The 10,223-nt window shown below is 34.8% G+C and overlaps 1 pseudogene; it reads left to right on the plus strand.

Annotated features, from left to right (window-relative positions):
• The first annotated feature begins 7,765 nt into the window (after positions 1 to 7,765).
• Positions 7,766 to 8,663, plus strand: LOC120618262 (serine/threonine-protein phosphatase 4 catalytic subunit-like; annotated as a pseudogene).
• Positions 8,664 to 10,223: the final 1,560 nt, after the last annotated feature.

Consider the following 10,223-nt stretch of genomic DNA (forward strand, 5'->3'; position numbering starts at 1 on the left):
AGGTTTGTGCAGATTCATCCCAGTGTGACTCATCTCCAGCGATAAGAGTGGGTCTCCCCTTCCTGGGCACCTTCTTCAAAGAAAAATTAGGGCAGAAAACTCTTTCTGTACCTGTTGATTCTCAGTTGCCTTTAGCTCAAATAATCCTTATGCCAAAGTAGCATATTTTGGGGTGGCATATTCTGCTCCCCTTCAAACTGTAGAGAGGGAAGATATATATATAACTATGGTTTTACATTGCTTAGCTAATTTAATGAAGGCAGTAAGCAATTCTTCCAGGCACATTCACCAGCCACCTCCCCCACCCTTCCACTTCATCTCTGGGTGTTTTCTCTGGTCCTGCTACGAGAAGTTTCTACAGTACAGCTTTACCAGTTTTGTTTAAATTATCTAATATTTTTAGCAGCTCTTTTAGTTTCTTGATAAAAAAGACTCAACTTGTCTGAGCTTTATCTCATATGTATTCGTGCCCTCAAGTTCTACAATTAAACGATTCCCTTACTCTCAGTTCATTACTGCATTATAATGTTCTATATACACTGATCTCTGAGAAACCCCAAAGAAGAAGAAAGAACATGTCCTTAAGAGACAGATTTTGAATCCAGTACTTGCTCTGCTAGTTACTGGCAACAAGACCTAAATAGGGTCTTAATGGACACTGGATTCCAGTGCATGTATGTCACCCAAGACAGAGCTGAGTCACAATAAATAGTAGTTTTGATGATGATAATGATGATGATGGTGATGAGGAAGATGACTAGTGATAATATACTCCTCTGTTTTATATTGCTTTTTTCCTGAAGAATCTAGTTAATTCTGTAGAGATTTCTTCCTTTTTCCTCCTCCTTTTCTCTTTCCGTCACCCTTACATAAAATTCAGACACAATCACACTTAAAGATCTGCAATATTCATTTACCTGGAAAAGACAACTATGCCCTGGCTTAGAGAGACTCCACTGACTTTACTACATGCTAAAATAGAACACTTTAAAATCTTACAGAAAAGTCAACCTAGATGTCTCTTCCTCCGGGCAACAGTCCCAACAAGGTAAATCAGCAGCATCTGGTGTTAAAAGGCTGTGCCGGTCTTTGTTGCCTGTTTATTCATATCTCTTCCATTTAGATTATAAACTCCTTTGGGGGAGAGTTAGTGTCTAGTTTAGTGTGTATTGTATCATAGTCGGCAATTATTTCTGGAAAGATAAATAAATTAATGTTATCCAGAATGGAAAGTCAGGAAAATAAGGTCAATTCCCAATCATTATGATTTGTGAATAATGAATATTGAGAAATTATTTGGACAAAGAAATGGAAATTACCTCATTTACAGAGATTAAATTGGAGCTATTTAATTCATCCTTTTTTCTTTGAAACACAAATAGCTGATGTAACAAGTTCCCATTCAGATGAATTGAAGCAGAAAGATTCATTTTTTCTTCTTTTTTTCCTAATGAAAAGCCAAAGTACTAGGTGATTCATAGTTCTAGGAAAATATTCTTATATGCATTTTCATCTCTCAATAAATATTAATCTTCAAAAGTATGTTTTCCTAATTAAAAAGAAGACTTATACATTTATTTCATGATGTTTTCTTGGTGAATGATCTCCAGAGATTTTTAAATGGTATCTATAGAGCTCATTCTGGGCAAACATGTATCATAGGGAAAGCTTGACTTTACTTTTCTGTAACAGGACCAATCAATCCCCCAACAGCAAAGGCGATGGTGTAATCGTGCTATGACTGAAGGGGTAGCAGGAAGGGATCCAGAAACTTTCTGACATAGTAAACTGGTAATGGAAATTCTACCATTTGACCTTCATCCATTTGACATCCTATTTATCTCTCTGTTACAATGCAGACAGCCCTGTTCTGGGAGGGAAATATTTATTATGTTCTTTTGCAGGAAACAACATTTTGATTGAGGTTAAAAGCATGTCACAAAGTGGGAGAGGATATTTCCTATATATATTCAACAAATAACTCATATATAGAATGAATATATATCTTAAAAATCACTAAGGAAAAGATAGATAATCTAAAGGAAAAGCAGACTTCAATAGACATTTACAAAACAGGCTGCTTTGGTCATGCCTATCACAGTTTAATACAAAGCCCTTCAAAGGATTGAACTTATTTCTAAGTTAATAACTGAGTTCCAGAACAAACCCTCAAAATAATTATAGAAGTACAAAAATATCCAGCATTTGACAAGTTAAAATTCACAGTATAGAGCATTCAATCAAAAATTACCAACTATGCAAAGAAGCAGTGAAATTATCCAGAATGTGGAGAAAAATTAATCAACAGAAAGTCCCAGAAAATACTCAGAGGATAGAATTAGTAAAATATATATATATATATTAAAACAATTTTTATAACTATATTCCATAGTTTAAAAAGATAGAAGAAAAGATGAGTATGTTGATGAGACAGAAAATAAAAATGACCAAAATGGAAATTCTAAAATTCTAGAGAGAAAAAATAAAATTTCAGCGAAGAAAAATAAACCAGATGGGATTAATGGGATATTAAATGTTGCGGAAGGAACGGTAAACTTGAATAAACTATGTAAAATTAAACACAGAAAAAATATGGAAAAAAAAACAGTAAAGCATCAGTGAGCTGAGGAACAAGTTCAAACAGCTTAACATGTATGTAACTGAAGTCCCTGAAGAAGAAGAGAAAGAGGGAAGTCAGAAAAAAAAAATTAAAGCAGTAATGGCACCAAAATAGATAAAAATAATAAAGCTATAGTTCATAGAAATACAACAAAGCCCACCACAAGAAATGTGAAGAAATAGACACCAAGAAACATCATACTTAAATGACTTAAAACCAGAGACAAATAGAAAAACTTATAAGGAACTATAGAAAAAAAAGAAACATTACGTACTTGAGAAAAAAGATGTCAGTGGTTGCCCTGGAGTGTGGAGGATAAAAGAAGGGACAGGCTGGGGCAATTACGAAGGGGTATGAAGAAACTTTTAGGGTGGTGGATATATTAATTACTTTGTAGTAATAGTTTTGCTGATGTATACATTTGTTAAACATCATCAAATTATATATTTTAGATATGTGATTTTATTGTATGTCAATTATACTTCAATAAAGCTATAAATAACTTCATAATGAAATACTACTACACAGCCACTAAAATTGATAAAATTAAAAGCAGATAGTACCAGGTATTAGCAAAAGTGAAAATTTTACCCACTTTTATGAGAGCAAAATACAATAAACCATATTGGAAAATTCTTTGACAGTGTTTCTCCTAAAACTGAACTTTATAGCATATACTCTGCATTGGCAATTACACTTCTAAGTATATAGCCAGGAGAAATATATGCATATGTTTACCAAATTTTACGTGCAAGAAGGACTACTAGTAATAGCCCACCCTAGAAAATCTCAAAGTCCAACAAAGATAGAATGGGTAAAGTATGGTATATTTATAATATAGAAAACTATGCAGAAAGGAGAAGGGAAGACTGCTAAATAAAACCACCTAGCCGAATCTCAGATATAACATTTAGCAGTCACAAAAGAGTGTATAGCATATGATTCCAGCTATGTAAAGTTCAAAATAGGCAAAACAAATTTAGGTGTTGGAAGTCATGGTGATGGTTCCTTTTATGAAGGAAAGTGACTGGGAAGGGGGCATTAGGGAGCAATGGAGTGCTAATAATGTAATACTTCTTAAACTGGATTCTGGTAACATGTGTCTATTTATTTTGTAAATATTCCACAAGTTGTACATTTTGCTTGCTTTTCTGTATATATATGTTATAGTTTCACAAATATTTGGGGAGTAAAAAAGAAACAATGATATATGTATGTGTATATATAAGTGTAAATAAATCCATATGCGATATTATTTGAGTAAATTAAAATACATGCATATGAAAAAGTAATATACATTTTACTAAAAAGCCCCTAAACAAAAGGACATATATCGAATGTTAAATTTTTTTATCTATGGTGGGGAGAGGAAGGAGAGTGGATAATGGTGAGAAAAAGGGTGGAGGGAGGTAAGGTATTTAACTGGTTTGTCTCCTCATGAAAAATAATTATTCATTTCTATAAAATGTACTGCACTGTTGAGTATAAAGTAGTATATGCCAGGCATTCTTAGTTTTTCAGGCCCAAATCTGTTGTTACATAAAATTCTGTGCCTGCTACATTCCTCTCATCCAAGCTTTTTACTAACATCCTCTCCTTTAACAGTAACAAAAAAGGAGTCAACGTTAATTAATGATTTAGTGGTAAAATTAGATAAAAGCTATAGCTTCAAAACACATTTTAAAGAAATACTGTAAATGCTCCAACTAAGATAGCAAATTCCCCAGAGTTCCTATATATTTAATTATATCATTTGTCCTCAAACCCATACTTTCATACCCATTTCTTATAAAATGCTGGAGCTACTATAAGAAGTCTCTCAACTTAGTATTTCATTTACTAGGCAGCTCACTAATTATGTAGGAAGTCCAATAGAAATTCCAAATGTCTAAAGAAAGTTTAACCGTGAGCCACTTAAGATCGATAAAATATACAATGAGAGAAAGAGCTCATAAATCCTAAATCTAAATGAAAATTTTCTAATAAGGAGAATGGAAATAGTTAAACCTCCTAAATTTCTAGTGTACTTTTAAATGTCAGACATGAAAGGTCTAGTTGTAATTCCTTCTCTATCCTCTACTTTCCCGACCATTCGATGGATGAATGATAAAAATGTGAGCTATATAGATTTTTTCACGGAATGTGTGGTACATAGAGTAACATTTCATTGTATATAGGCTGACAGTGGAGTATTATTCAACTATGAGAAAGAAAATCCTGCCATGTGCAGCAATATAGATGGCCCTGGAAGGCATTATGCTAATGAAATAAGTCAGACAGAGAAAGACAAATATTTTATAATATCATTTATATGTGGAATCTAAAAAGGTGAATTCATAGAAGCAGAGAATAGAATTGTGGTTACTAGGAGCTGTGAGATGCAGGGGGATGGGAGATGTTGGTCAAAGAGTACAAACTTCCAGTTATAAGATGAATAAGTTCTGGGGACCTAATTTATATCACGGTGACTATAATTAACAATTCTGTACTATGTATTTCAGAGTGTAGATCTTAAATGTTCTCGCCACACACACACACCCCCAAAGATATGATAATATGAGACGTGAAACATGAGACATGGAGTTGTTAGCTAAGACTGTGGTGGTAATCATTTTATAATGTATAAGCATATCAAATCAATACTTTGTACACCTTTATCTTATACAATGTTATACGACAATTATATCAGTGAAGCTGGAAAAAATTATGAAAACTAAATACAAATAGGTAAATAACATGTAATATATTTATATGATGGCAGATTATACAGTCATTAAAAAGAATAAACTATTAAAAATATGGATGATCAACTAGAACAGTAAACAAGAAATTAGGAGTTAAATAATAATGGAAGTTTTTTGCTGCATAGAAATTCAGCTGTGATTTTTTTTTATTATGAGCATCATATTACTGTAAAAAAAGCTTAAATGAAGAAACTATTATGTCAAAGTTTGAAACAAGTGAAAGCAGGCTCATATACTCTGAAAGAATCAGATTACAATATATTTAATCCTCTAAGAAAAAGGCAAGAAGTAAACATTTAAAAAGGGCGTTTGTATAGAATTACACAGGAAATTCAACTCCCTAGTAATAGATTTCTATAATGGAAAGATACTTTATTAATTTACCAGAGTGTTCAGCCAGGCATGTATAACATATTCAATATTATAAAATCAGCTTAAATTTGGGTACTGTAACATTCCACTGCTGAAAATATAAATGTCTCTGCCTTTGAATTAATTGCCTTGTATAGATGCCTGCTATCTAGTCTGGTTTTAGATGTTAAATGCAAATATTTTAAATTTGTTAAAATGAAAGTTTACCTAGTAGGGAGTGAGGTAATTTTGTCACTGATTATTAAAAACTAAACTTCTTTCAAGACGATACTTTAAAAACAACTTCCTTATATCCACACACTACACTTATTAATTCAACTCAGGACATTTCGTGATTTTATATGAGCTTTAAATCCTAGCATTACAGATGTATAAACAGCATACAAACCTATGGTTAGCAAACCACAATTGTTTTCTCTTTGGCATTTGCTTCCTAGCTTATATATCTCCTAATCCTTGATGTGCATGCTGAAAATGTCACAAAATTCTCTGAAATTAAATGCACTTTTACATTTGAACCAGACAAATCTTGTTTACTTTCCTGAATCACACATAATTCAGGAAATTCCCAATTTTAGAAAGTTCCTTAAATTCATATTGTATAGAAAAATATAACAAAATACACAAACTCACCTTGGTAGAAGCAACTTTCTCTTTTGTAAGAAAAATTTTCTGATAGACTAGGAAAAATTCTTTAAAGCAAACATATTTCACCACATACTGCAGAATTATTAGACTTTGCTTAGGTTGTTCTTTTGTTGGAGTGTGATAACGTATCAAAGAATAAAGGCCTCTCAATGCAGAGCAGTAAGAAAATACGGTAGTGAAGAAAGATCAGTACATATTGATACTGTCCCATGAAGACATTATGAGAAAGGAAGATGGAAAAACAAATTTAGGATCTAACGACCATCAATCTTTTTCACCATCGAACACCCAGATCTGGCCAAGACAGCAAAGCTAAGCAATTTGTTCTTCTCTTACTTCTGATGTAATGGGGGTAGCTCATGTTTAAACTATTATGTAAAGTTGAGTGCTAATTTATTCCCTATCTAAAGAACTTAATTTACATCATGATTATTTGTTATGCTCTAAAGATAGATAATTGTTCTCACCTTTTCCCTCCCTTAACTCAGCTTTTTAACACCTTTTCTAGAGTTTGCATAAATGATTTTGTCATTTTAAAAATACTCTTTCAGGAACTGTCTATCCAATTTGCAAGTTAAAGTTTGTGAAATATGTGTTACTATTAGAAATTACAGAATTATTTAGTCTGTTTTTGACTACCATACATTTTGTCAACATTTATTGGCATTGAATTTGGACCATGCTAAACAAACGGTAGGTGCCACTTTCCGATCCAGGGGATTACACGTGACAGACAAACAAATACACACACTTATGCCCTGTTGAAAAAGTGAATCATAATACTACAAAATTACTTTACAGAATTAATTTCAAGTCTCTGAAATTTTGGAGTACCTATTAAACACTCTTCCTCTGCAAACTAGTAATTAGGAAAACGAGGAGAGTATATACAATGTGTCATACTTCCTATTTTTAACATTCATTGAAAAAGATGGCCAAACTCATTAATTTAAATGAAAGGAAATTTTCCATGTCATTGTTTATTTTCACAAGAATTCTAAAGCTCCATTTAAATTCAAAAAACAATAATATAAAATGAAGTTTCATCCATTATATTCTTTTCTTCCTTAATTTTATTGCTTTATTACCTACTTATCATCTACGCACTTTTTGTTTTCTTGTTATTTACATGAAGTCATTTTTCAAAATCTGACAAAAAAATGAAAGAAATCAAGAGAAGCAGAGTGAGGAAGACTAGAAAAACTAGAAAAATAGAAAAATATTCAGGATGGAAGATTGAGTAGCATGGCAGGGGGCCAAAGAAGAGGGAAGGAGGAAGGCAGAGAATACAAGAGCTGGCGTCAGTCGCAGCAGCAGAGACTGTGCAATGCACGGGGGCAGTGCCCCCAGCTCTGTCCCACTCAGGGGTGAGAGATGGGCCATGGCGAAGATCAGTGACCTGGACTGGCAGATTCAGCAGCTGCCACGCTACAAGACCATTAGAGAAAGCAAACACACGGCCCTGTGTGGTAAGGCCAGAGAGATCTCAGTAGAGGAGAGCAACGTGCAGAAGGTAAACTCATCAGTCAGTCACATTATGTGATGACATCCATGGACAATTCTATGACCTCGGGGAGCCATTCAGGGTGGATGGCGACATCTCTGAGATCAACTGTCTCTTCATGGGAAACTCTGTGGACTGTTTCTATGGCGTTGAAACTCTCCTTCTGCTGCTGGCACTTAAGGTTCACTCTCATTCTAATCCTGGACAACCAGGAAAGCTGCCAGATCACCCAGCTCTGCTGCTTCTCTAATGAGTACCTGATGGGCTAGGTGACCATGTGACGCTACTGTCCTGAGATCTTTGATGACCTCAACCTGCTGGCCATCATCAATGGCAAGATCTTTTGCCCTGGGCCTCTCCGCCTCCATCCTGACCCCGGACCAGATTCAGACAATTGACCAAAAGCAAGAGATATCAAATGGGCAAATGTGTGACCTGCTCTGGTCTGACCTGAAGACACACCAGGTTAAGGTATGAGCCTCGGTGGATCTGGCTACTATTTGGCAGTCACCTGATGGCCTACTTCCATGCAAGCAACAAGACTGATATGATCTGCCATGCCCACCAACTGAAAGTTACAAGTGGCACTTTAATGAAACTGCTCATTGTGCATTTGTCACCCAACTACTGCGACTGCTGTGGGAATGTGGCAGCCATCTTGGGGCTAGATGAGCACCTCCAGAAAGATTTCATCATCTTCGAGGCCGCTCCTCGCTTCTCAAGAGATAAGGGGCATCCCTACTCCAAAAAGCCCATGGTTGACTACTTCCTGTGACCCCTTTGGCCCTGCCTACCTCTAGCTCCTCGACACTCTCTGACTCTGCCCTCTTCTCCAGACAGAAGCTGAACATTGGGAGTTGGGTGCTGTCCCAGCTCTGCTCTCTCCCTCAAGGAGGGCACTTCAAGGATGAGAACGTTCTCTGAAGAAGCTCAAAGCCTCAGCTCCACGCTCCTCTACTTTCTCCCCACTTGAACCATTAAGTTTCCAATAAATTTTTTTGTCTTTCTTCTCCCCTGCCTTTTTTTATTTTTAGATAAATTTTGAGAGGAAAAAAAGAAAAATATGTTGATTGAATAAATTTTTTAAAAAGTGAGTAGATTTAGAATAGTAATAATAGAGTAATAATAGTAATAATAATAATAGTTCAAGAGTTATATAGATATGGAAAATTATAAAAATGTGATTCTAATTACTATAATTTAGAGAACACCATTCTATTCCATACTTCTTCCTGATCAGGGGCCCTACTTTAAGTTTCCCTAGCTTGTAAATTCCTCTAGAGTTAATTCCTGTATAGTGTGCTATCACATCTCAATCGGATGGATTTATTTAACATTTATGTGATATTTTGAGATAAATATTTCAATCATCAACTTCATGATAAATCCTGGTGGAAAGGGTACCAGTTACCTGAGGAAAAGATAAGAGGATCATACATCTTACAGTGCCTACCTGGCCTAGAGTCAATCTCAGTGTCTATCTCCAATGAACTTTATCCACATAACTACAACTCTAATGACTGTATTATGACATTCACCACACATTCTCATCTTCGAAGTTCATGCAAACTTGCACAATAAAAGAATGAATAATCTTACTTAATACATGTTTGATGCTTGACCGTATAGTTTTACAGATGACTCTGCTTATGTGGTGCTATGTTGGCCAAACAAGAAGTATTTCAGAATTCCACAAGAAACAAGTTGGTCTTCAACTGTTCATTTTTAAAAACACAGGTATGTAACATCATGATTGTTCTTAAGGTAACTTATATACCCGAATCCAATATTTATATCCATCAGCATTTTTCTTCAAAATGTACCTTTCTTCAGTATGGGAGGCATTGTGATTGCAATGATGCTGTTTAGCTCAAATGCATTTGGGGGTTGGGCGGGGGTGAGAGGAAGTTAATGAAATTCTGCTCTGGATCATACAGCATGGGGTAACGGGATTCCATTTCTCACTTAAGCTTTGAGGCAGGGGGCAGAAGTTTTACTGCTTTAATATGATATTCACTAGTTTGCATAATTTTGAGATCTATGGTACAAAATACTTGCAAGAAAAAAAAAAGGAATAGTTTGTGCATAGAGAATCCTAAGCTTTGGTTCTAGATTCAAGAGGAAAACTCTCTATTACTTTACATAAATATATAGACAATTCAGAGAAAAGAGAGCCAGCATAACCAAAGAAAGAACAAGAGTTTGGGAATAAGACAACCCTGGGCTCATATCTTCACTGGAATTTTGATTTCAACTAGGAGTCTTATTTTTCCTCGTTTTACAAAAAGTTTTTGACGAAGATGAGCATATTGCTGCTTACCCAGATTTCTGTTTA

This window comes from Pteropus medius, unplaced genomic scaffold (genome assembly GCF_902729225.1).
Source record: "Pteropus medius unplaced genomic scaffold, Ma_sr-lr_union100, whole genome shotgun sequence".
Taxonomy (NCBI): domain Eukaryota; kingdom Metazoa; phylum Chordata; class Mammalia; order Chiroptera; family Pteropodidae; genus Pteropus; species Pteropus medius.